Raw genomic sequence first — 9,915 nt, forward strand, 5'->3', positions numbered from 1 at the left:
TATCCCCCAGCTCCAGCCCCATATCCCCCAGCTCCAGCCCTATCCCCCAGCCACCCAGCCCAACCTTATCCCCCAGCCCCTGGGCCACCCCTGTTCCTGTATTTACTTTAGAGGGCTAATCCTCACATACTGTATCCCCCGTACCCCAGCCCAAACTCCAACCTCTATGCCCCAGGCCCACGGAGGGCTACTCCCATCCCCAGTTCCCTATCCCCCAGGCCCACTGAGGGCTACTCCCATCCCCAGTTCCCTATCCCCCAGGCCCTGGGCCACCCCTGCTCCTGCCTCCTGTATTTACTTCAGGGGAGGGCTAATCCCCACAGCGCCGTAATCCTGTACTGCTAAGACCAATTCAAACCCACATGGGACTTAATACCCTGTAATGCCTTTACAAGGATGTTGCATAAAGCTGACATTCCATTTGTTCTGGGTGGGATTCCCTGCTAGGATTACAAGACAAATTCTGAAATAATTAATGCAAGATGGCAGAAGGGGTAGGCTATGCTATTTCAACCTGGTTTTTCATGCATGGGATATTAACTTGAAAATGAAACCAAACCAGACCCTTCTACTCTTTGTACCTTGTTAGCTATTGTCAAACAACTTCCTTTTGTTGGGGTTGCATTGCCTTGGCATCCTAATTCAAGGATGCCTTGAAGCGTTGTGGCACTGTACTTACCACCTGTCACCTGCCTGCCACCTTACCTTTCAGAACCAGAGTGCACAGTGCTCTGAACACGTGTGTTGTTGATAATTGTATATTCCACTGACACTCGGAATTACTGCTGAAAGTTTCTTGCATTACAGCAAACCGAACAGCTAAGAGTTTCCTGTGTGTATTCCATGGCTTTCTCAGTAAAAGCACTCAGATCGTTGAGGGCTTTTTGGAAGTTGATCTGGCCTGTTTAACTTTGCATAAGACTCCTCCACTCCAATGTCCATGGCTATCAACTCTCACTGTCAGTCAGAAAGGATGATAGGTCCGCTGGGACCTCTAGTAAGGATTTCTTAGAGAAGGAAAGTGATGCTCTTCCTCATGAAGCTCCTCTCTCACCTCCTACCTGTCTGAATGAGTGACAGACTTGGAGAGAGAAGGACATATAGAGAGGAGAGAGGGAGGAAAGGAGAGATGGAGTGAATGGTGTGAAAGGGAAAACCGTCAGAGAGATGAAAAGATAATGATTTGGAAAGTGAGAGGAAGTGCAGTAGGAGAACTTTTGGCACTGGGTCTATTTATAGTGTTGTGTCCCGATGTTTGTCTGTCACTCTGTGTGCTCTCCAGCCCTCTCGCCTGGTACCTGCCAGCCTCTCTCTCTCTCTCTCTCTCTCTCTCGGCTTAGTGCGGGCGGCCAGGAGAGAAACACACGCTGACTACATTTGTGTGCACTCTGCATATTTCACAGGTCAGAGGCTCCTCCAGCAGCACACGCCCACTCCACACACAAACATGCACGAAACACACAAACAGACTCACAGATGCATATAAAAATGAATAAAATTATTGTACTGTACTGTAGCCACATAAATAATGCACATGATGTAAACACACACTTATATGCTCAATTTCAAATGTAAACAAACATTTGTATAAGTACACAGACAGACACTCAGGGATAGGCACCACAAGCAGGCCTTATGCAGCAGGACTACTTTTCACATTGTAGGAATGTTGACCAGGTACATGGATGGACTATAGGAAGTGACTGGCTTTGTAGGGGTTACAATTTGTTTCCCTCTCCTTGTCCCTTCTCACCTGTTAGTGTCTCTCTGTGGGTGACTTGTCTCTCCTCTCATTGATGGTGATGAGGAGGTCCTCTCCTTTAGCACTGCACAGGAAAAACAAAGAACGGGTAAGGAGGCACAAGACCCAGTCCCCCTGGCCCTTAGTAAACTAAAACTGAAACTAAAACTAAAACTAACAATGAAAAAACTATTTAGTAAACTGAAATAAAATAATTTACAAACCCATTTGAAAAATGAAAACTATACTGAAACTATTATCTTTGACTCCAAAATGAACAAAAATAGAATAAAAACCATCATTAATTATGTTTTTGTCTTCTACATTTTGGGCAAAAATCGAATGGGGTTATCAATGGGGTTTTCAAGCTTTTTTTCGAATGGGTTTTCAAGCTTCTGAATCTGGCAGGCCACATTGAGATTTACTTTAATTTAAAGGTAAACTCAGTGAGATGACGTTGCCACAAGCAGTACCTGAGATATTGGTAGCGTTCCCCTGCTCGGAAGTTGCCGATGCATGCCAGTTCTTACAACGCCTGGACAGGTATTTTGCGTATCAGCTAACCACATCATATGGTATAGCAGTCTGGTGCCCGACTGCACAGTCGATGACATGGCACCATGATGTGGTTACCTAATACGTAAAATACCTATCCAGGTGTTGTAAGATCTGGCAGGCGTAAGCAACGTCTGAGCAGAGGATCGTGCCCATTGAGATGAGCGCAATGCAAGACTTTGATCTCACAGAGTCACACAGAGTATCTATCTGCACATGTGCATGGGTGCGCTTCATGCTGCTACAACGTGGTAGCTACGGGACAAGAACAGTGGGACAAAACAGCGTAGAAGTTTAGCCTCACGCTTCCACTACTACTGTTTACTTTGTGCATCTACTTCATCTCGCTTAGTCTATATTTAAAGCTAAGCTAACACATGAACTGACCCATCACCTTATGCATTACTGCCCCACAGTGGCAAGAAGTGACATCCCCAAAAACACACAAACTATGCAACACATACCATGGCTCCTATCCTCCCATAGATAGGCTGTTTTCTGTCCCTAACACTGAAACTGAAACTGAAACTAAATAATATAAAACGAAATATACATTTAAAAAAACTATAGAAAAACTAGTAAATCAGATCTGAAAACAAACTGAAACTAAACTGAATTTCAAATACAAGTCTTAAAACTATTAGAAATAAAACGTATATAAAAACTCTAAACTATAATAACCTAGCCCTGCCATCTGCACTCGCTGCAGAAAAAACGCCAGCGTAGGTATTTCTCAGCCACGCAAATATGCACAGAGACAGAAACACACACGCATGCATGCATGCACACACTTACACACACACACACACACACACACACACACACACACACACACACACACACCCCACTGTCAGTCGAGACGCAGGTGAGAAGCGCCTGCCAAATTTCCCCTGCCGGCGCCTCATTTACATATGCAGATTTTAATTACCACTGGAACGTGTCTCGGCCAATCAGCAGCAGGCGTCTGGAATAGCTTGTGCCTCTCCTCTCTCCCCGCAGGTCGTCGTTTCTACAGTTACTCCCCTGGCTGATAATAAAGATAATCACCTCAGATTTCCTTCATGCCTAATTTCTCCTGTCCCGACCGGTCGCTACAGTGCAGAAAGGTTCTAGTCTAGCCTGCCTCTCTCTGATTCTGATTCTCAACAGCCAGGCCTTATCAGTATACTGCATGACAGGGCCAGGGTAGGGCCACACCATACACAGACACCAGAAGAGACCGTTTAGTCAGCGTCTCAGAGGCGGGGATGCGATTGGCCTCGGATTAGCCCGGATCGTTTGATGTGGTCGTGATGATATTATGTGGGTGAGACACAGGCCAGATGAGATCTGGTACTATGATGGGCTGGCAGCTGGTGTGTAGTTAGTGCCCAGGCTGGGAGAATATTTGCCTGACAACTCATCCTGAATTTAATTCCGCTGCTCTTTCGATCGCTCCATACATTCAGTCTGAAACTGCCATCTTAGAAGTAATTTGTGCTGACGTCATATGAAGGGTGTTGTACACAACAAATTCACCAGCGATTTGATTGACTCTAACAAATCAGAGTATCAAAGCCAATGACGGCTCTGGCCCCGGCTCTGACCCAACCTATCGGGATCTGGGACCAATCAGAATGGTCAGAATGTGTTCGCATTCTACATGATGTCAGGGAGGAAAGCAAATCCAGATTCATTGTGGAGAAGAAATGCTGGGCGTGGCATTTAGCCGGAGCGATGTAGGTGGGTAGTCAGGCTAGGAGAATATGGAGACACTGAAGGAGGTTTGAGGTTCTTTTGGTATGGTGTTGGTCATCACTGTGGTGTCACAAGGTTTGTCTGCCTTTAAATGGCTGCCAGTTGGAACACTACACCTCCCATAACCCCCTGCTCTACAGGTCACCCGACCAATTAAGCATCAGGTGTCTGTGTGATGTGTTAAATTGGCAGCACCTGTGCCGCATAGGGAGCCAGCCACAAGAAGAGCAGTATGGCCTGCTGAAGGCTCTCCAACAGCTCTGTGGAAGGACATTTGATGTTTTGAGTTACATGCTCTGACAGAGCTAGGCCTGTTAATTTTCAGTTTGTCCCATGTCACTAAAAGCCTTTTTGCCCCTGAACTCTTTGTGCTGTTATCATCTTGCCTGTTCATGGTCCTGGTGTCTCTGTGGTCAACCCCTGGCTACACCACAGCCACAATGTAGGTAAATATTCCAGAGCTCTGGACAATTTGTTTTATTATACACTACATGACCAAATGTATGTGGACACCTGCTCGTCGAACATCTCTTTCCAAAATCATTGGCATTAATATGGAGTGTAATATCGGCGTTCCAATTCATCCCAAAGGTGTTCGATAGGGTTGAGGTCAGAGCTCTGTGCAGGCCAGTCAAATTCTTCAACACTGATCTCTACAAGCCATTTCTGTATGGACCTCGCTTTGTGCATGGGGGCATTGTCATGCTGAAACAGGAAAGGGCCTTCCCCAAACTGTTGCCACAAAGTTGGAAGCACAGAATTGTCTAGAATGTCACTGTAGTGTTAAGATTTCCTTTCACTAGAACTAAGGAGCCTAGCCCGAACCATGAAAAACAGCCCCAGACCATTATTCCTTCATCACTCCAGAGAATGAGTTTCCACTGCTCCAGAGTCCAATGGTGGCAAGCTTTACACCACTCCAGCTGACACTTGGCATTGCGCATGGTGATCTTAGGCTTGTGTGCGGCTGCTCGGCCATGGAAACCTTTTCATGAAGCTCCCGACAAACAGTTATTGTGCTGACGTTGCTTCGAGGAAGTTTGGAACTCAGTAGTGAGTGTTGCAACCGAGGACAGACCATTTTTACATGCTACGTGCTTCAGCACTTGGCGGTCCCGTTGTGTGAGCTTGTGTGGCCTACCACTTCGTGGCTGAGTCGTTGTTGCTCGTAGACATTTCCACTTCACAATAATAGCACTTACAGTTGACCGGGGCAGCTGTGGCAGGGCAGAAATTTGACGAACAGACTTGTTGGAAAGGTGGCATCCTATGACGGTGCCACGTTGAATGTCACTGACTTCTTCAGTAAGGCTATTCTACTGCCAATGTTTGTCTATGGAGATTGCATGGCTGTGTGCTCAATTTTGTACACCTGTCAGCAACGGGTGTGGCTGAAATAGCCTAATCCACTAATTTGAAGGGGTGTCCACATACTTTTGTGTATATACAGTGTATCTTGTCCACACTCACTGTTCCTCCTACCCTAGATGAGACCTACATGTGTCCTATGCCCATAGATATATTTATTTTTTGTCAGTAGACAACATGTAGCTAGTTTTCACTCCTTCCTCCACCATTTGCTTTCAAGCCTTTATTTCAACCATTCACTATTTGATAAACACAGTATGTTGCTCAGTTCCCCCCCCCCCCCCCTCAATTACTGTTCAAAGCAAGCCATCTGTAATATACAATGTGAAGAATACATGTAAACCCAACCCTCCTTCTGTCTGTTTCTCTCCCTCTTTTTCACTTTCTCTCTCTCTCGCTCACTTCTCTTTCCTTCTCTCCCTTTCCGTCATTCCCTCTACCGTTTCCCTCTGTGCTCCCTTGGATCCATTGTCCAGACAGTGAATGTGCCTGGGGTAGTAAAGGCTTGCTTTCGGCACACTTCTTTGAGAATTATTTAAGGCTGAGGAGTTTCTGTGAAATGAATATTTGATGTGGAGGACCTGAGCGGCGTGCCTCTCCCCTCTTTACTAGCCCAATGCAACACTTCAGAGATGGGTTGAGGTGAGATGCCACACCCCCTCGCCTCCACCTTCATCCCCACTACAAACACACTCCACCCATACCTTTTTTAGTTAAGGGTAGAGTTACATTCTCAACACATAGGCAGAGCTGTGTATGTATGCTACACATGGATGTACAGTGCCACATAAATGTACTGATCCAGTTCTACTAGATCCAGTTCTACTGCTTTGAGAGCAGTCTCTTTTCTTTTGTCGCTCACACTTCTTCCCTTTCTATTCCTCTCCAGTTCTTTGTTCACTACCACCATGTGCACACATATTGTGTTGTCTGTGTCAAGAATATTGATGAGGAACCATGGCATAATGTCAGTGTTTTAACCATGATGCTTTTTTATGGACTTTTGATTTCTAGAATGGCCACAAGAGGACAGTAATGAGTCAGACAGAAATGCCTTTGCTTCCTATTAACTGCAGCTTGGTTTTAGAAACCTAGTCTTACAGTGTCATCTTGTGGCCAACTCAATAATTGCCCTTGTTTGTACTCAAATTCTCTATAATGTATCACACGGTTATGAGCAGAAAAAGCCTGAAGCAAAGAAACCAAACCATACAGTGCCTTCAGAAAGTATTCCCACTCCTGGACTTTTTCCACATTTGTTATTACAGCCTGAATTTAAAATGTATTAAATTAAAATGTTTGTCACTGGTCTACACACAATACCCCATAACGTCAAAGTGGAATTATGTTTTTTGATTTTTTTAAACAAATTAATTAAATGAAAAGCTGAAATGTCTTGTGTCAATAAGTATTAAACCTTGTAATGGCCAGCCTGAATAAGTTCAGGAGTACAAATTTGCTTAATAAATTGCATGGACTCGCTCTGTGTGCAATAATAGTGTTTAACATGATTTTTTTTAAACTCCTGAACTTATACACATACAATTATCTGTAAGGTCCCTCAGTCGAGCTGTGACTTTCAAACACAGATTCAACCACAAAGACCAGAGAGGTTTTCCAATGCCTCGTAAAGATGCACACCTATTGGTAGATGGGTATAAATAATAATAAAAAAGCAGACATTGAAAATCCCTTTGAGCATGGTGAAGTTATTAATTACACTTTGGATGGTGTATCAATACACCCAGTCACAAGGATACAGGTGTCCTTCCTAACTCCGTTGCCGGAGAGGAACGAAACCGCTCAGGGATTTCTCCATGAGGCCAATGGTGACTTCAAATCAGTTAGAGTTTAATGGCTGTGATAGGAGAGAACTGAGGATGGATCAACGTTGTAGTTACTCCACAATACTAACCTAATTGACAGAGTGAAAAGAAGGAAGCCTGTACAGAATACAAATATTCCAAAACATGCATCCTATTTGCAATAAGGCACTAAATGAATATGGCAAAAAATGTGGCAAAGCAAGTCACTCTGTGCTGAATACAAAGTGTTATGTTTGGGGCAAATCCAATACAACGCATTACTAAGTACCACTCTCCATATTTTCAAGCATGGTGGTTGCCTCATGTTATGGGTATGCTTGTAATCGTTAAGGACTGGGGAGTTTTTCAGGATAAAAAAGTAAATGGAATGGAGCTAAGCACAGGCAAAATCCAAGAGGAAAACCTGGTTCAGTCTGCTTTCCACCAGACACTGGGCGATGACTTCACCTTTCAGCAGGACCATTACCTAAAACCAACTAGACTGGAGTGGCTTACCAAGAAGACAGTGAATGTTCCTGAGTGGCCAAGTTAGTTTTGACTTAAATCTACTTCAAAATCTATGGCAAGACCTGAAAGTGGAAATCCACTAGACAACTTTGTCTAGCAATGATCATCAACCAATTTGAATAATGGGCAAATGTTGTACAATCCAGGTGTGCAAAGCTCTTAGACTTTCACGGGTGTAATAACAATAATCCATGCCCTTCATGTCTAGGAACACACAGTAATACAAATCAAATTAAGCTTTATACAGCACAATTCAGACATGGAATGCAACGCAATGTGCTTCACAGGAAAAAACAAAACAATGAATATAAAAAGTGAAATATTTACTACACAACAAACATAATAGGATAAAAAAACAAAATAAGAACTGAAAGACTAAAAGGCACCCTAAGGCTATTCCAGAGGCTGGGGGCTGTGACGCGTACTGAGCATACGAAGAAGCAGGACGCAGGAATTAACAAGGTCAAGGTTTACTTAACAATGAGCAAGAGAAATAACAAAGATAGAATAAACGACACGAAGCTTAACAATCACACACAACATCATCCAGAACAGTCCAGGGCTAAATAGGGGTGGTGATGAGATGATGAGGTGCAGGTGCGCTGGAGGTGATTAGGGTGCGTTGGGTTTCCATTCCGGTGTTGCCGAGGTGGTGCGCTCAGACCGGTGGCTCAGTAGACTGGCGAATCAGAGCGCCGGAGGGGAGCAACGGGAGGAGACGTGACGGGGCATAATAACTAAAGGCTGCCTCTCCATGCCTCTTGGTCCTAGGCTTTGGGATAGTTAAAAAGCCAGTGCCAGAGGACCTGAGGGTCCTACTGGGTATATAACTTATGTCTGACATGTATTGGGGTACACAATCGTGGATTGATTTAAAAACCAATTGAAGAATCTTAAAATTAATTCTAAAACTCACAGGCAGCCAGTCCAGAGGCCTTCAAATCAGTGTAATGTGTGCTCTCTGCCTAGTCTTGGTCAGTACCCGTACTGCAGCATTCTGTATGTTTAGCAGTTGACCAATAGCTTTCTTGGGTAGACCAGACAGGAGAGCATTACAGTAGTCAAGCCTGCTTGTAATAAAAGCATAGAGGAGTCTATCAGCCTGAGAGAGAAATGGCTGCACCTTGAAACATGAGTCATTCACCAGAGACAAATGACAGCCCTTTGTATTTATTGGGGCTGAAGTCAAACTAAGCAATGACCTAACTGACACAAGGCAAATTATCAGACATTCAAAAAATTTATAAAGTATATACACTGAACCAAAATATAAACGTAACATGTAAAGTGTTGGTCCCATGTTTCATGAGCGGAAATAAAAGATCCCAAAAATATACAAAAAGCTTATTTCTCTCAAATTTTGTGCACAAATTTGGTTTCATCCTTGTTAGTGAGCATTTCTTCTTTGCAAAGATAATATCAAGACGCTGATTAAACAGCATGATCATTACACAGGTGCACACAACACAATGCCACAGATGTCTCAAGTTTTGAGGGTGCATGCTGACTGCAGGAATGTCCACCAGAGCTGTTGCCAGAGAATGTAATGTTTATTTCTCTACCATAAGCCGCCTCCAATGTCGTCTTAGAGAATTTGGCAGTACATCCAACTGGCCTCACAACCGCAGACCTCGTGTATGGCATCGTGTGGGCGAGCTGTTTGCTGATGTCAACGTTGTGAACAGAGTATCCCATGGCGGCGGTGGGGTTATGGCGTGGGCAGGCATAAGCTACGGTAGTGATGCGTGGGTTGACTCAGTCCCCGTGGTTATATCTGTGGGGCGGGCGGGTTTAGGGTCATGAAATATTGTATTGATGAAGGGCAGACGGGTATAATAAAGAGAAACAATTCATTTAAAATATCCATACATGTATAATTCTGGTGCAATTCATAATTATTGTGCCAATCTATATGATACATTGAGTTGTATTTATTTTTTCTTCATAATTTATATCTGGCATTAGTGCTTAACAGTATGCGTGCCAAATACACACACCAATCGCCAAATTATTTTGGGGAACTTTGGCAGAAAAACTTAACGTCAATCAACTGAGGCAAAAAGGAAAATGTCGGAGTTTAAGCCAATAAGAGAAAAGATGCAGAATGGTGAGATGAAAATAAAGAGAAGGGAGGTGTTTGGGAAAGATTTGGTGAAGTGGTAAAAGAGGATGGTGGCAGTG

This window comes from Coregonus lavaretus (assembly GCF_964263955.1).
Source record: "Coregonus lavaretus genome assembly, chromosome: 22".
Lineage (NCBI taxonomy): Eukaryota > Metazoa > Chordata > Actinopteri > Salmoniformes > Salmonidae > Coregonus > Coregonus lavaretus.